We start from the raw sequence: 16,926 nt of genomic DNA, 5'->3' as shown, positions 1-16,926 counted from the left end.
GTTGGGGCAAGCACCGGTTGTCCAAGCGGCACTGCCTGCCTCTCTATGCCCTGTTCCTCTCAGGACACAGTTTGGGGAAAGGAGGTCAGAGGGGGCTATCAGTCCCTACCCCTTTGTGAAGAACATACTGGGCCTTGGGGCGCCTGGGTGGCTCAGTGGGTTAAAGCTTCTGCCTTCAGCTCAGGTCATGATCTCGGGGTCCTGGGATCGAGCCCCACATCGGGTTCTGTTTTGCGGGGAGCCTGCTTTCTCCTCTCTCTCTGCCTGCCTCTCTGCCTACTTGTGATCTCTGTCTGTCAAATAAATGGATAAAAATCTTAAAAAAAAAAAAAAAGAACGTACTGGGTCTTGAATTAGGGTTCTGTCGTACAGATGGGGAGACTGAGGTGGGCATGGACAGGGCCTAGACTCACATGCCTGGGTTAAGCTTGGGTTCGGGAGCCCACAAGGGCTGGGCAGTCTGCAGACGCAAGTTCACTGGGCCAGCCTCTAGTTCCGGGGAACCAGAACCTGAACCAGGCCTTCCAAGTGACAGCTGCCAGGCCTCTGGGCTTCCTCCCCCTCTCGCTGGTCCCAGGCCCCTTCCTCACCTCATCAGGCTCAGTCTGGCCCAGAAAAGGACAGCCTGGGGCAGAACCACACAGCAAGAACGCAGCTCTGGGACTCAGATGACACCTGTCTTCTCAGAGAACTAACCTAAACTCGGGAGCTGGGACTTGGTCCTGCCAGGGCGATGGGAGCTATAGAGGATGTAGGAGCAAGAGAGGGGTAGGGCCGAGTGCGGTGCTTCAGCAGAAAGTTCTACACTAAGAAAGGACCCAGGAGGGCTCCGACACAAAGCCTGTAGCCTCAGATTTCAGATTTCTCTCTGTGCCCAGCTGAGTAGACGTTGGGACTAGAAATACTAGGGTTCCAAGAACAATTATGATAATAGTAACGCCAATGATAACCTGTGGGTCTGCTCACTTTTTTTTAAAGATTTTATTTATTTATTTGACACAGAGAGAAAGATCACAAGTAGGCAGAGAGCGGGGGAAGCAGGCTCCCCACGGAGCCGAGAGCCTGACGCGGGGCTCAATCCCAGGACCCTGGGATCATGACCTGAGCTGAAGGCAGAGGCTTAACCCACTGAGCCACCCAGGCGCCCCAGATCTGTTTACTTTTTTGACACCCTACATTTCGCTTTCGTCCCCGTGGCAATCCCAAGAGGTGGGCAAGGCCGCTTTCATGATACTATTGTTGTTTTTTTAAAGATTTATTGATTCGAGTGGGGGAGGAGAAGAGGGAGAGAGAGAATTTCGACCAGACTCCGTGCTCATGTTCACGACCTTGAGATTACTGCCTGAGCCACAACCAGGAGTCGGACCCTTAACCAACTGAGCCACCCAGGTGCCCCTCATTATACTCTTATAGCTGCTGGTATCAAAGCGCACAGTGGAGGCTGGGGCCCTGCCTGTCGCATGCACAGCTCCCGCCCTTTTGCACGGGGCCTTGCTCACCGGGATGAGGTGAGGAGGTGAACCCCTAGCTGCGACCCACGGTTCCTTCACAACCAGATGCTCTTTTTTTTTTTTTACAACCAGATGCTCTTGGCACCAGCCCCCCCCCCCCGCCCCGAGGCTCCTATCAGCTGCTCCAGGAGACTGGCGCTGTGGTGGTTCCCCAAATCCAGGTGAGGCCCAGAGGGGTGAAGGGACATGGCCAAGGTCACACCCACGAGGGAAGAAGGTTGGTGAGCTGGGGCATGTCTGCCCTCTCCGTGATCCTGGGCAAGTCACTTTACCTGGAAGAACCTTGATCTCTTTGTTAAGATAGGGATGTGGGGCGCCTGAGTGGCTCAGTGGGTTAAACACCCGACTCTTGATCTCAGTTCGTTAGGGTCTTGATGTCAAAACCGCACACTGGGCTCCATGCCCAGAGATTATGTAAAAAAAAAAAAAACGGTAAGGGGCGCCTGGGCGGTTCCGTCGGTTAAGCGTCTGCCTTCGGCTCAGGTCATGGTCCCAGGGTCCTGGGATCGAGCCCCACATCAGGATCCCTGCTCAGTGGGGAGTCTGCTTCTCCCTCTCCGTTTGCCCCTCTCCCCGGTACTGCGCACGCACTCTCTCTCCCTCTCTCAAATAGATGGCTAAAATCTTTAAAATAAAATATAGGGGCACCTGGGTGGCTCAGTGGCCTTTGGCTCAGGTTATAATGTCAGGGTCCTGGGATCGAGCCCCGCATCAGGATCTCTGCTCAGCAGGGAGCCTGCTTCCCCCCACCCCACCTACTTGTGATCTCTGTCAAATAAATAAATAAAATATTTTTAAAAAAATACAATACAATATAATTGACCTCCTCTCAAAAAAAAGATTTTTTTTAAAATAAAATAGGGGTGAAAATTTCATGGGGCTGCCAGAGGATGGACCCAGAGTGTGTGTTGAGCAGTTAGAACGTGGGGCTTGGCTGGCTCAGTCGGTAGAGAATGGGACTCTTGATCTCAGGGTTGTGAGTTCAAGCCCCACACTGGGTACAGAGATTGCATAAATAACTTAAAAAAAAAACAAAACACTTTAAAATAAAAGTGCCCAATGGAGGTGCTGGGCTGGAAAACGTTCATCCATGTCGCCAGGGAAGAACTGGGGACCAGTGGCTTCTTTATGGCACCTGCCCAAGGGGGTCTGCTTTGGGGAGGGAGCAAGGAAGAGAAGGGCGCCCATGGATCAGCTGACCCGCTGAGCTTCCTGGTCTTGCCTCTTGCCTACTCCCAGGGGCCACCTGAGCAGAGGGCAGAGAGCAAAGGGCGAAGGTTGGAGCCTGGCCTCTCCCTGTCCTCCTGGGGCCACTTGTAGACATTATCTGGGCTTAATCATGACAGCTGCCTTTCCTTGAGGGTGTGCTGGGTGTGGTGCCAACCTTCCAGCTCAGCGTCTCTGAGCAACCCCCTCACCTGCCCCAAGCATCACCTGCAGTTAGGAAGGGCGGAGCCAGGAGTCGAAGCCAGGTCTGTCACGCTCCCCCCACCCAGAGGAGGGAGTGACCCTGCAGGTGCCTGAGGCTTGAGTCCCAGGCACCCTCCTCCCCACCGCCATCTGACACTCAGCTCCATAGGCCTTGGCAACTCCCTTCAAGCCTGGGAATTTCCGGGGGACTCAGGAGAATGACGATCTGTCCCAGGTCACTCATGGGGACCCTTTGGGTGCACCTGGGCCAGTGTTCCCAGCGTGTGGGGGATTCACATGGTCCAGGGCTGAAAAGCAGAACCTGTGGAGCACGCTGGGCCCTGTGGTCTCTGGGCCTCAGTGGGCTCATCCCTATTATGGAGTCCAGTGGCCTGAGACCAGAGCTCCAGGGTCCCAGGGGGAACTCCGGACCACCCAGATGGCTGAAATACTGAGGTCTCAGAATCCCACAGGGCATCTACGCCGTCCTGCCAAGTGGCCAGGGCTGGAGGACGTGACAGGTGAGGGTCAGAGGATATTCTCTGTCCAGAATCTGGGTCCAGACATCGGGCTGCAAGACAGAGGCCCAGACACTCCCAGGTTGGGGGGGCGGGGGAAGTGTCTAGATTAAAGCAAATCAGAGGGTGGAGGGCCCATCTGGACACCCCAGGTAGGTAACTGCCTGGGTCCTCAACCATCCTTCCAGCCTGGGGCTGGCTTGGCCTGTTGCGGGGGGGTGGGGGGGTGGTCCCGTCGTCGCTGCCTCTACCCAGGACTGGAGCGCTGAGGGGTGGGGTGGGGTGCTATTATCTGGCGCTGCCAGGCCCGCGCGGCTCGGGCTCACGTGGCCGCGGCTGCGCGCCTCCCTCGTCCCCGGACCGAGTCTCGCGCGGACAGATAAGCCGGGCGCTCCCAGAGCGTGTCCAGCACGGGAGCTCCCCGCGGGCCCCCTCCCCGCCCTCCCCCATCCCCCGCCGGCCCGGCCCACTTGGCCCAACTTCCTCTCCTTAAAAGGCGAGGTTTGGGAGCGCCCGGGGAGGGGGCGTTGGACTCACATGCCTGGCCACGGAGCTTGGCCCGGGCCGCCCCCCAAGTCCTCCTGCACCCGGGGGCTGGGCTGCCGTGGGCGGCCCCGGGGAGGGGGTGGGTTCACGGCGGGGGCGGGGTTTTCCCAAACCCCGCCTCGCGCTTGCCCCCGGAAGCCCCCAGACCACCATCCCGACCGCGCTCCCCTCCTCCCGACCCGCCTGAACGCCACGCACTTTGTCCCCACTTCGCGTTTGAACAACCTGAGGCCCACAGCCAAGCGGGTCCGAGGAGCGCGGGGTTGGGCATCTGGGAACATCAGGAACGACCATCGTGTCCGAGGGTCACACTTACTCAGCTCTGTGGGGATGCATACGAGTCACACTTCGTGGGGGACTATCTAGTGTATTTTAATACCTCTAGAGATTATACTCCCTCTCCGGCATCCTCGTCCCTTGGCTAGCGTGTGACCTTGGACGCCCGTTACTTTGGCGCCCAGCCTCAGTTTCCCTGTCCGTTAATCGGGGGAGAGGCTTTTCGTCTCCGGAGTTTGTGCAGCTGTAAAGCACAGCACCCAGCCGGCCCCGCGCAGGGTCAGAGCCGGAACCGTGAGGGGGGCGCAGCCGCTTCCCGCCCGCACCACCCCCCCCCCGCCCCTCTCCAGGGAGCCTGCAAGTGCTGCATTGAGGCTCAGAGGCCGCGGATGCGGAGACGAAACAGTGAGTGCTCAATAAATGCAGCGCCGCACCCCCCCCCCCCCCCGGGTGAGTCATCCCCGTCCTGGCCCTGCACCGGGGATCAGGGCCATCGGGTGCCATCGGACTCCACCCCACCGCGCAATGTGACCTCGGTAGGGCTCCGCCCCTCTCCAGGCCTCAGTTTCCCGCCGCATGAGTTCAAGAGAGGGCTGGGCCTGACAAGCTTGCGGGGCGGGGGGGGGGAGCGCAGGCGGCCTTCGCGGGGCTCCCCCCCGCCCCAGGCGCTGCCCGCGGTCCCCGCCGGGCCCGGCCACGTCCGCTACCCACGGGGCCGCCATAAAAGGCAAGCGGCCGCAGGTCGCGCAGCCAAACTTAGTCATCCGGCCCGCGGGCCGCCGGGCTGCGCGCAGCAGCTTCCTCCCCGAACTTCCCGTTTTCCGAGGGGCCCGGGGAGGGGGCCGAGGTGCGGCCGGGCCTTTCGAAACGCCTCGGCTCCCAGTGACCGGGGGCTTGGCCAGGGGGCGTCCCCGGCTGGCGCGTTCACGCCGGAGCTGCGAGTCCGCGCGGCGCCTCCAGGAGACGCCTGCCAGGGAGGCCCAGGCCGCTGCCCGGGGAAATCTCAGCCGGCGGCCAGAAGCCATCTGTGCAATGTGAGAGCGTCGGGCCGAAACCACCCCTGACAGCGTCCCTGGAGCAGGGATCGATCGGGGTATGGGACAGCATGCGGCGCAAAGTAAGGCAGCGCTCGCTGGTGCTGCGGGGGCCGGCGGGGAGCGCATGAACCCCAGGGGCACCCCTCTTGCTGTCTGCTTTGCGCTACATTTAGAGCCAAAGCTAACTCGTGGTGAGGGCGGTCAGGACGGTGACTGTCCAGAGTGGGGGGCAGGTCCTGCTTGGCTTGGAGACAGAGGCAGGAGCCTTCCCAGAATGGATGCCCCCCGCCCCCCCATCTAGGGTGGTGGCCCTAGGGCTGCACAGTCAAGATTGGTGACCTCGACTGTGGGGAAATTATACCCCAATACAGACTGTAAAAAAAAAAAAAAAAAGGAATGCACACACAGGACACTCCCATGGGTTGTTTAGGGTTGTCTACAGAGGTACACAGGCGGTAGGGACACGGGAGGGAGTCAATGTTCAATGTTACAGCTTCGGTGTGGAGGTGGGAGGGGACGCAGGAGACCCATGGAAGGGGACATGCCCACTGATTCTGGTCTCCTCTATTTCTTTCAGAAAACAAAGCTGAAGGAAATGCGGTAAGATGATGACTAGGTCTGGGAGTACATTATCTTCCTCTCTGTTCTTTTCTACCTATTTGAAATATGGTACACTTTTCATAATGAAAGCGGCGGGGGGGGGGGGGAGCACAATGGCTGGGAATTCGACAGGGTGGTCAACTTCTTTGACCCTCCGTTTCTTCTTCTGTACAATGGGGCCATCAGTAATCCCTTTGGGGAAGGTTTATTGAGAATTATATGCAGTGATGAATGCCAAGTGCTGAGTATGAGCCCTAGATATGCGGTAGGTGCTCGACAAGGCAGTCTGTATGGGGCTCCCCTTTTCCTGAGCCGCCCCTGGGAGAAGGGAGGACTTGCTAGGGTGGGGGGCCAGGATGGGAAGGTCTTCAGCCCACAGCTCCATTAGGCCAATGGCCTAGCATGGCCTGGCTGGGAGGGCTTGTGTTTCTGACAAATGGGGCCAGCCAACCCCATGCCTTGCCTGTCCCATCCTGTCCCGACTGTCCTGTCCCCGGGGCCAGGGTCGCTCCGGGTGAGGCTCAGGGCCAGAGTCCCAGCAGGACACAGGCCGGCAGGTCACCTGGCCTCAGATTCCAGGTGGCAGGATCCTCAGGAAGCCTCTGTGGGTGGCGAGGACACACAGGTATGGGGGGTGCCAGCCGGTTGGTCAGCCCTGTTGGGGACACAGGGTCCAGAGAGTCCCGCAGGGCTGTGGGCAACCCGGGGCAGCAGGAAGGAAGGGAGGAGGGTGCAGGGAGGAAGGGAAGAGGGGTTAAGAAAGGGCATCCAGGAAAGGAGAGGGAAGAGAAAAGAGAAAGCAAAAGGACGGCAGCCTGCTTTTCCTCCCACTATTTTTTTTTTTTTTTAGATTTTATTTATTTATTTGAGAGAGAGACAGTGAGAGAGAGCATGAGCGAGGAGAAGGTCAGAGGGAGAAGCAGACTCCCTGTGGAGCCGGAAGCCCAATGTGGGACTCGATCCCAGAACTCCGGGATCATGACCTGAGCCGAAGGCAGTCGTCCAACCAACTGAGCCACCCAGGCGTCCCTTCCTCCCACTATTTTTGAACTCCCATACGTGGGCACTGCATCTGGGCTCTCTGGTGAAAGCCTCTCATAATCCTCCTGGGGGTTGGAGAGCCCCCAAAGGAAGCGAGGTTACATGACTAGGCCAAGGTGACCTGGCTGAGAGGGGCAAGGTCTGGGGGGAGTGTGAGCCAGAGACATTGAGATTGTGTGGCCAGGGGGCAACAGAGTCCAAGGTAGGGGCTATGAAGCAGCTCCAGTGAGGGGGAGCCCTTGAGAGTGAGGAAGGAGGGGTGAGGGGCTGACAGGGCTCGGGGCAGGGCTGAGGCAGGACTGGCTGGAAGACATGCCTCTTGGGTGCCCTCTAGCGGGGACATTCTCCCTGGCTAGGAGGCTCTGTGTGTCCGCATTCCAAGCGTTAGGGAATGACTGGATTCTCCACGTGGGACCCAGCCCACAATAGGTACCCCTTCATAGCACCTCATTTTCAACCCTCCCTCACCTCCTCAGGCTCTGCCTCACCCCAGGCCTTGCTGCACAAGAGGAGGCCGTCGGAAAGCATCAAGCAGGAGGAGCGCCCTTAGCTGCCCCAGGACCCAGACATCACCCACCCACCAAGAGGTCTGGCTGCAGTTTCCCAGTGACCCTACTGGGGGAGACATTTCTCTCCTCCTTTTTATTTTTATTTTTATTTTTTTTTTAAAGATTTTATTTATTTATTTGACAGACAGAGATCACAAGCAGGCAGAGAGGCAGGCAGAGAGAGAGGGGGAAGCAGGCTCCCCACTGAGCAATGAGCCCTATGCGAGGCTTGATCCCAGGACACTGGGATCATGACCCAAGCTGAAGGCAGAGGCTTAACCCACCCAGGTGCCCCTCTCCTCCTTTTTAGATGAGAAATCTGAGGTCTAGAGGGTACACAGGCACCCCTTCCCTGATGCACACGGTGGTACTGGGGGGCTGGCACCCTGAGTCTGCACTCTAGCTGAATGCACTTTCCCCTGAGTGTCTGGGCGCGGCAGCCTCTGGGGCTGGCTGAGGAATCGAACCTTCCCTGCTGAAGAACCCGTAACACCCTCATCTGAAGGGACCCTCTTGCAGAGGCCAACAATTTGCCAGGTCTACAGACTGAAGTTTCAACCAACCCATCTGTGGCCTACATTCAGTGAGGCAGGCAGGCCAGAATTTTCACAGAATAAGTGGGAGGAAGAGGCCAACAGAAGTGACTTATCTCGGCAACCTGCACAGCTTCGAGAAACATATTGGTGAGGCAGCAGCCTCATCCATGTGCGGCTGCCTTCTGTGGCCGGGTGGCAGGGGTGGTATTCTACTGGGATGGACGCCTCATATCAGGGCGCTGGTGGAACCCCGAATGGTAGAGGCTGAGCGGAGACTTTTTTTTTTTTTTAGATTTTATTTATTCATTTGATAGAGAGATTGCAAGTAGGCAGAGCAGCAGGCAGAGAGAGAAGGGGGGAAGCAGGCTCCCTGCTAAGCAGAGTGAAGTCAGAGGCAGGGCTCGATTCCAGGACCCTGAGATCATGACCCCGAGATCATGACACCAGCCAAAGGCAGAGGCTTAACCCACTGAGCCACTCAGGTGACCGAGGGTGGACTCTTTTTTTTTTTTTTTTTAAGATTTTATTTATTTATTTGACAGAGAGCGATCTCAAGTAGGCAGAGAGGCAGGCAGAGAGGGGGGTGGGAAGCAGGCTCCCTGCTGAGCAGAGATCCTGATGCGGGCCTCCATCCCAGGACCCTGAGATCATGACCTGAGCCGAAGGCAGAGGCTCAACCCACTGAGTCACCCAGGCGCCCCAAAATTCTACTTTTAAAGGGAAGGGGATTCTGACCCATGTTAGGACATGGATGGACCTTGAGGACATGATGCTGAGTGAATAAGCCGGCTGCGAAAGGACCCATACGGTATGATCGCCTGGGTAAAGTCAAACTGGGAAACAGAAAGTGTAAGGGTGATTACCAGGGGGTTTAGGGGAAAGGAAAGTTTAAAGGGTAGAGAGTTTCAGATTTACAAAGAGAGAAGGTTCTGGAGTGCTGTTTCACAACAGAGTGAATACTTCTGACCAAACTCCACAGTTAAAATTGTTTAAGATGGGAAATGCTATGTTATGCTATTTTACCACAATTTTTAAAAGGTGGGATGCAATGAAAAACAACTTAAAGCCTTCAGCGTTTTTTAAAAAGCATGATTCTGACAGGGGTCCCTATGTTGTTACCCTCAAACGCTGAAGGCCACCGCAAGGTCCCCGGCACCCAAAAGGTTAAGAGTCCCGGCGTCTCCTATTGGCCGAACCTAGCAGGAATTCCGGGGGCGACCAGGGATTCTGGGAACCGTAGTTTGCAGCCCCCAGCCGGAGCCTCATGGTGATGGGTGGGTTTGGGGCCGGGAGACAATGGCTGCAACACCCGCATCCCCTCTGGCGGGGAATTCTCAGGATGAAAGCTCAGCGCGCCTGTGCCTACGCTGCGCACGGGCAGCCTCACACACAGTTGCACGGTCGTGTACACCTGTCCCCTTGCACCATGCAGCACGTGGAGCTCCCCCATTAGCAGTCTGCATCTTTTCCAATTTAACTGCTCACCCAAGGATCTGCGGGTCAGGCTGGCAACTGCCCTCTTGCTCTCCTCTGACACATCCCGGCTGGAGCAAAGACTTCAGCAGTGACCGTGGGAAGGATGTGCAGGCTACAGGTGCCCGGGGAGAAGCATGCCAGTCAGAGGGCCCAAGCTTGTGCAAAGGCCCTGAGGCAGGAGCCTGCGTGGCCACTAGGGTGGGTGGGGGAGAACGGCAAGGGACGAGGTAGGGTTGGCCTCGTTGGCCACGATGAGGCCTTTAGAAAAGACACGGGCCGGGTCTTAAAGGTGAGCTCTGGAGCACTGCCTATATGGAATTGAATGACATTTACTGTTCCCTCTGGGTCTGCCGCGGAAGCCTCGAAAGTGACTCAGCAGAATTCCCGGGAGCTAGGGGCGGGTGTGAGGGATGCTCCAAAGGGGCTGGGGAGGGGCGTTGCCCGCGCGGAGGCCCCACCCCCAAGCTCTGGCGGCCCATGAAGCACACCGGCCCACTGGCTCCAGGCTACTTAAGGCCCCATCCCCAGCTTGGCTGTCGGTGGGGCCGACTGAAAGGAACTGGCGTGGGTTGGGGCCTGGCTGTTGGTAGTTCCGCGACCCAGGCCTTTGGAAAGGAGCAGGGTGGACAGAGTTGGCCCGGTCTGAACTCTCTGCTGACTCAGCCGGGTCAAGCTCTCTTGCGAACTAACTCCCTTCCTCTAAATAAAGCGAATTGTTCAATAAACGGGACTGCAAGGATAATCATAAATTTCCTGGTGGCACACTGGGCATGTGTGTGTATGTGTGTGTGTGTGTGCGCGCGCGCGCGCACGCAATGCCCCATACACACCCAGGCTGGAACAGGTTTGAGTGGACCAGGGCAGCAGAACCAATATGCTAAGAACCGAGCCTCAGTTTTCCAGTGAATAAAATGGGTATAAGAACCCCAAGAATGAGCCTTGCTGGAGTTAGCAGCAAGCGCCGCGCTGCCCATCTAATTCTCCTAATTCATGCACGGCAAGACCACACTCAGGCTCTTGCAACCAGGAGCAGCTGGCCTGAGAATGCGAATTAATAACTGCATGTCCCAGCTCCAACATGCCTCCTTAGAGAAGCTGCCCACGACTACCAAGACAAAAGATACAGCCTGCTTCCTCCTGGGCGCGAGAGAGGAGGGGAACCCCACCCAAGACTCCGCAGCCCTCACGGACCCTGCGCGGTCTCTACCTCCGGATGGGGCTGCGGAGCTCCTGACAGCCGCCAGGTGGCGCGAGAGACGCGCCTGCTTCGCCAAGATGGGCGGGGCTGGACCGGTCCTGGAGTAGGGGCTCCTCCGGAAGTCTTTGCCTCAAACCTATTTAGAAGCCCTTTGTACAAAAAAAGAAAACAACAACAACAACAACAACAACAAAAAACCCGCGTTCAAATATGAGTCTATATAGGGCGCCTGGGTGGCTCAGTGGTTTAAGCCGCTGCCTTCGGCTCAGGTCATGATCTCAGGGTCCTGGGATCGAGTCCCACATCGGGCTCTCTGCTCGGCAGGGAGCCTGCTTCCCTTCCTCTCTCTGCCTCTCTGCCTACTTATGATCTCTCTCTGTCAAATAAATAAAAATAAATAAAATCTTTTAAAAAAACTTTTATAAAAAAAAATATGAGTCGATATAGGTTTAATAACCGCCGGTCATTATATATTTCTGTGGTCAAATTACAACCGAACTAGCTTTCTCCGTCCTAGCCTGAGGCCAAGGACCCCAGCACCCCTCTGAGTTGGGGGTCTAGAGCAGGGGCCTGCAGACCATGTCCTGGCTGGGTTAGAGGAGAGAAAACTGGGTGGGGTGCTTCTCAGGGCAGGGAGGGTTAAGCCAGGCTTTATTTATTTATTTATTTTTTAAAAGATTTTATGTATTTACTTGAGAGAGAGAGAGAGAGCATGAGAGGGGAGAAGATCAGAAGGAGAAGCAGACTCCCCATGGAGCTGGGAACCTACTGCGGGACTCAATCCCAGGACTCCAGGGTCATGACCTGCGCGGAAGGCAGTTGCCCAACCAACTGAGCCACCCAGGTGCCCCAAGCCAGGCTTTAAAAGTGGGTAGAGGGGGGCGCCTGGGTGGCTCAGTGGGTTAAGCCTATGCCTTTGGCTCAGGTCACGATCTCGGGGTCCTGGGATGGAGTCCCGCTTGGGGCTCTCTGCTTGGCCGGGAGCCTGCTTCCCTTCCTCTCTCTGCCTTCCTCTCTGCCTACTTGTGATCTCACTCTGTCAAATAAATAAATAAAATCTTTAAAAATAAATAAATAAATAAATAAAAGTGGGTAGAATTTGGAGGTGAGGGGAGAAGGCATTCCAAAGGCTAGGAAGTAGGAGAGGTCCCAACAAGTGGAGTGGGTCACTCAGGTGGGTAAGAGGGTGGCATCTGGCAAGTGTGGGGCTGTGCGTGTGCCTGGGTGGCTCAGTGGGTTAAAGCCTCTGCCTTCAGCTGTGGTTGTGATCCCAGGGTCCTGGGATCGAGCCCCGCATTGGGCTCTCTGCTCAGGAGGGAGCCTGCTTCCCCTTCTCTCTGCCTGCCTCTCTGCCTACTTGTGATCTCTGTCTGTCAAATAAATAAATTAAAAAAAAAAAAAAAGTGTGGGGCTGTGATGCCCTGGCCTTGCCCAGTTTGGGAGTGGCCACGCTTTGTCCCAGAGTGGTTTCAGGGACACTGACAAATATGGAGGCCACCATGGGCTGTGCTGGGCCTTGGGGATACAATGGGTCTGCGTGTTTTCTCCCAACATAACACCAGCTATAGCTCCCAGGGCTCCTGCGACGAAACTGGGGGCCTCAGCCTGAACCTCCCAGCTAACGGCAGTTAGACCTCCAAGTCGCATGGGTTAGAATGGGCTGGACCGTGACTCTGACCTGGGAGCAGTGGCAGGTCGGGGCAGGGGGCGGTGAATATTCAGGGAGACCCAGGTCTTGACCCCCTTCCAGCCCGGACCTGATGCAGGTCGGGGGAGGAAGGGCCCTGGGCTGGGAGATAGGTGTCAAAGTATCATTTCCAAAAAGCTAAAGTCGGGACATGTGGCTCGTTTAGTCAGTAGATCATGGGACTCTTGATCTTGGGGTTGGGAGTTCGAATCCCATGTCGGTGGTGGAGATAACATTAAAAAATTAAAAAAAAAAAAAATTGTCAGGGCGCCTGGGTGGCTCAATCGACTGAGCGTCTGCCTTCGGCTCTGGTCATGATCCTGGAGGCCCAGGAATGGAGCCTGCATCAGGCTCCCTTTTCAGCTGGCGGCCTGCTTCTCCCTCTCCCTCTGCCTCCTGCTCCCTTTGCTTGTGCTCCCTCTTGCTCTGTCAAATAAGTAAATAAAATCTTTTTTTTTTTTAAAGATTTTTATTTATTTATTTGACAGGCAGAGATCACAAGTAGGCAGAGAGGCAGGCAGAGAGAGAGGAGGAAGCAGGCTCCCCGCTGAGCGGAGAGCCCGATGCGGGGCTCGATCCCAGGACCCTGAGATCATGACCTGAGCCGAAGGCAGAGGCTTTAACCCACTGAGTCACCCAGGCGCCCCAAGTAAATAAAATCTTAAAATAAAATAAAATCTTTAAAGAGAAGCTAAACTCATGACTCAGACAGTTAGACAAGGAGCTTTTGTCATAGATGTAGTTCAACTTATTAATTAAGGAGGGAGCACTAAGATAGTAAATTGATGCAAAGAACATTTGAGGAACTGTGTTTTTTGCTTTCTCCTACCCCCTAAGAAACTGGCATTTATACAATTCATTTAAAAATGCTGGGATGAGGGATGCCTGGGGGGCTCAGTTGGTTAAGCCACTGCCTTCGGCTCAGGTCATGATCCCAGGGTCCTGGGATCGAGTCCCGCATCAGGCTCAGCAAAGAGCTTCTCTCTCTGTCTCTGCCTGCCGCTCTGCCTGCTTGTGTTCTCCCCCCAACCCTGACAAATAAATAAATAAAATCTTTTTAAAAAATAATTTAAAAAATGCTGGGATGAAAAAAAAAATGCTGGGATGAGGGGCACCTGGGTGGCTCAGTGGGTTAAGCTTCTGTCTTCGGCTCAGGTCATGATCTTAGGGCCCTGGGATCGAGCTCTGCATCTCCCTCTCCTTGCTTCTCCCTCTCCCCCTGCCCCTCCCTCCTTGCTCTCAAATGAATAAATAAAATATTTATTTAAAAAATACTGGGATAAGATTCCTAATTCAATAAAAAACAAAACCTGATTAATGTCCTTTGGGACAATCAAGAGTAACCTTTGAAAGACAAAGAGCATATAATTTCACTGACCTGTGGAATTTAGAAAACAAACACAGGAACAAACAAGAAAACAAGTAGACTCTTAAATACAGAGAGCGAACTGGGGATTACCAGAGGGGAGGTGGTGGGGGGGGTGGAATAGGCGAAGGGGATTAAGAGATACAAACTGAGAGTCATAAAATAAGTAAGTCCCAGGGATGAAAAGTACAGCATCAGAGGAGCCCCCGGGTGGCTCAGTCCGTTAAGCATCTGCCTTCAGCTCAGGTCATGTCCTGGGATTGAGGTCCGCTCTGGGATCCCTGCTCAGCTGACAGTCTGCTTCTCACTCTTGCTCTCCCCTGGCTTGTACTTTCTCTCTCGAATAAATAAAATCTTTTCTTTTATTTTAAAGATTTTATTTCTTTATTTGACAGACAGAGATCACAAGTAGGCAGAGAGGCAGGCAGAGAGAGAGAGGAGGAAGCAGGCTCCCTGTGGAGCAGAGAGCTGATGTGGGACTTGATCCCAGGACTCTGGGATCATGACCTGAGCCAAAGGCAGAGGCTTTAACCCACTGAGCCACCCAGGCGCCCCATCTTAAAAATAACAACCCAGCAACTTTTGTTGCTATCTTTTCTATCAAACACAAATCCACAGGTTAACCTATAACTGAGCCCTTAAAAGAAAGCAAATAGCAAGGCAAACAGAAGTTTCCTAGAGGGGCGCCTGGGTGGCTCAGTTGTTGGGCTTTTGCCGTTGTCTCAGGTCATGATCCTGGGGTCCTGGGATCGAGCTCCGCATCTTGGCTAGAGACCTACTTCTCCCTCCCTCTCCCACTCCTCTGCTTGTGTTCCCTCTCTCGCTGTGTCTCTCTCTGTCAAATAAATAAAATCTTAAAAAAAAAAAAAAGGAGAAGACGAAGTTTCCTAGAGAGTTAAATCACCTGTAGATGTACTTGTTATACAAGGCAGTCCTGCTCTGGGCCCTATTTCCAGGTTTTGGATGACTTTTCCTGACACAGGGCACGTGGGTGCTCGGTCGTGACCCATGGCAGAGGCGGGAATTCTTCTGACCCGTTCTGGCCTCAGCCTCCTTGCCAAGGGGCTCGGACCATATCTTCTGGCTCCTCCGACAGTCTCCACCTTCCAAGACCAATATTACCTTCCAGATGGACCCAAGATCCCCACTTCATTTCATCTCTACCCCTCTTGGGGCATCTATGTTTCCAGTTGGCCAAAGAGCAAGGTGTGGGGGAATGACTGTGGCTGCCTCTGCCTGTTGTTCTGCAGAGGACGCCAGATTTGAGAATTTGGGAATCCTCTTTGCCCTTGATTCCACTGAATACCATTCAATTCAAATGGACTGAGCCAGTGGGGGGAGACCTGATATGCTCCTGGTGCTCAGGAGCTGGGAAACAAGGTCTGGTCTCTTAAGATAATGGGAGAGTCAGGCGCCTGGGTGGCCTAGTTGGTTGAGAGTCTCTGCCTTCTGCTCCGGTCCTGATCCCAGTTCTGGGATGGAGTCCTGCATCCGGCTCCCCACTGAGCAAGGAGATTGCTTCTGCCACACTCTCCCCCATGACACTCCCCTCCCCCTGGCCGTGTTTCTCTCTCTCTCTCTCTGTGTCAAATAAATAAAATCTTTTTTTTTTTTTTTTTTAAGATAATGGGAGAGTCTGAGACTTTGTGGATTCAGCAGGAAATTGTTTGGCAGTTGACTGGTAATGTCTGCCATGAGTGCAAAAGTGAAAATAGGTCGTAAATTCTGTATTTACCCACCCATTTTCCTAGGATTGATGTGAGGATGGAATCAACATCGTCAATGAGTATCTTCACGTTGCAAGAAATGGACACCACCACTGAATCTTGCCTAAAACAATGAATTTTGGCTTCTGTAACTGTTTAGGGATATTTAGACTTCAGGAACGGTATGATCAGGGTTCTGGCTCAATTTCTCTGAGACTCTCTTAGCATTGTCTTTTCCACAGCCGGCTCTGTCTACAAGGTGACCAAACGCCTGCGACAAATCCAGGTCGCACACTCACGGGCTGCACTGACCCGGGGTAGACAGCAATGCTCTGAGCCAGCAGGCTAAGCAACAGCCCCGAGGTTGCGCCTCATTGGACAATTTCAGTCACATGCCCATCTGGAGCCCAGATCGTTGTCTGGGTGGAGGGGTGGGGTGGGGAGGAGTGGGGGGTGGGGGGATAGGGGAGGAGTAACAGGGTTGTACCCCAGGCACACAGTTGAGGGGAAGAGTGAACCGTGGAAGAAAACCAGTCCAAAGGAGGGAAGGGATGGATGCTGGGCAGGGGCGCCCGGAGAGCCCGGTGGTTGGGAAGAGGACTGCCTGTTAAGAAACCCCGCCAGGCCGTCTGAGGACTGCAATAGGGCCGGCCGGCAGGGGCGGCGGGAAGGAGCGCGGCCGCAGAGGGATGCAGTGTGGAAGGGGCGACTTTGGGGAAGGTGCCTCGGGTTGGAGATCTCAGAAACCACGCCCGGCAGGAAGCGAGTCCGGCCTCCCGCCAGGAGCCTCCACGTCCGCGTAGCCTCCTGGGGCGCTCTCGGCGGTCTCAGCCGGCAGGAAGCGGGGTTGGGGGGTCGGGGAGCCCGCCCGGCCCGGGACGCGGTGGGGGGCTGAGGGAAGTGCCGCGGAGCAGGGGTCGCCCCCTCCCAGCCCAGCCTACAGTTGGGAGTAGTTGGGAACCCGGCTCACTCGGATCCCATCCCATCCCCCGCTAACTTGATTTCAGGCTCCGAGGCCCCCAGGCCCCCTCCGCGTGCCGCCCACACCCTCTCCCCGCCTACAAGCGCGCCATTGGCTTTCCGGAGCGGCGCTCTCCTCGGATTGGTCCATCTCCGGGAGACCACGCCCCGGCAGCTGCACAAAGCGGAGGCCCGCCCCTCCTCGGTGTGCTCGACTCGGCGGAAACTGGGGACCCGCTCCCTGGCTTCGAGCTCCGCCGACCAGAGGCGCGGCTGAGTCACAGATTCTGACGTGGGGGTTGTAATAGGAGCTGCGATCGTGGTTGTTATGAGCTCCAAATGCATGCACTTGGGCCTTGGGGTCTCCGTCCGTGTCTCTCTACCTAGACCCTGCCCCTGGGGCTCTATTACCTCGGTGGAACTGACTCACAAGTCCTCACCACCCCCAAACTCCTCCATCCACTTCCCCTTCCTGCCCGTAGTGCTGGCGGTGGGTGATGGGTGGACTCA

General features: G+C 55.6%; 1 long non-coding RNA gene across 2 annotated transcripts; it reads left to right on the top strand.

The window, feature by feature from the left end:
- Positions 1-3,140: 3,140 nt before the first annotated feature.
- LOC123933758 lies at positions 3,141-16,662 on the top strand. Of its 2 annotated transcripts, none has more exons than XR_006816669.1 (3): positions 3,141-3,442; positions 5,876-5,898; positions 15,502-16,662. It is a non-coding gene; the product is annotated as an uncharacterized LOC123933758 (long non-coding RNA). The 2 variants fall into 2 exon arrangements; XR_006816668.1 differs by lacking the exon at positions 15,502-16,662 and adding an exon at positions 7,416-8,410.
- Positions 16,663-16,926: the final 264 nt, after the last annotated feature.

Source organism: Meles meles, chromosome 21 (genome assembly GCF_922984935.1).
Source record: "Meles meles chromosome 21, mMelMel3.1 paternal haplotype, whole genome shotgun sequence".
Lineage (NCBI taxonomy): Eukaryota > Metazoa > Chordata > Mammalia > Carnivora > Mustelidae > Meles > Meles meles.
This window is presented reverse-complemented; position numbering and strand designations above follow the sequence as displayed.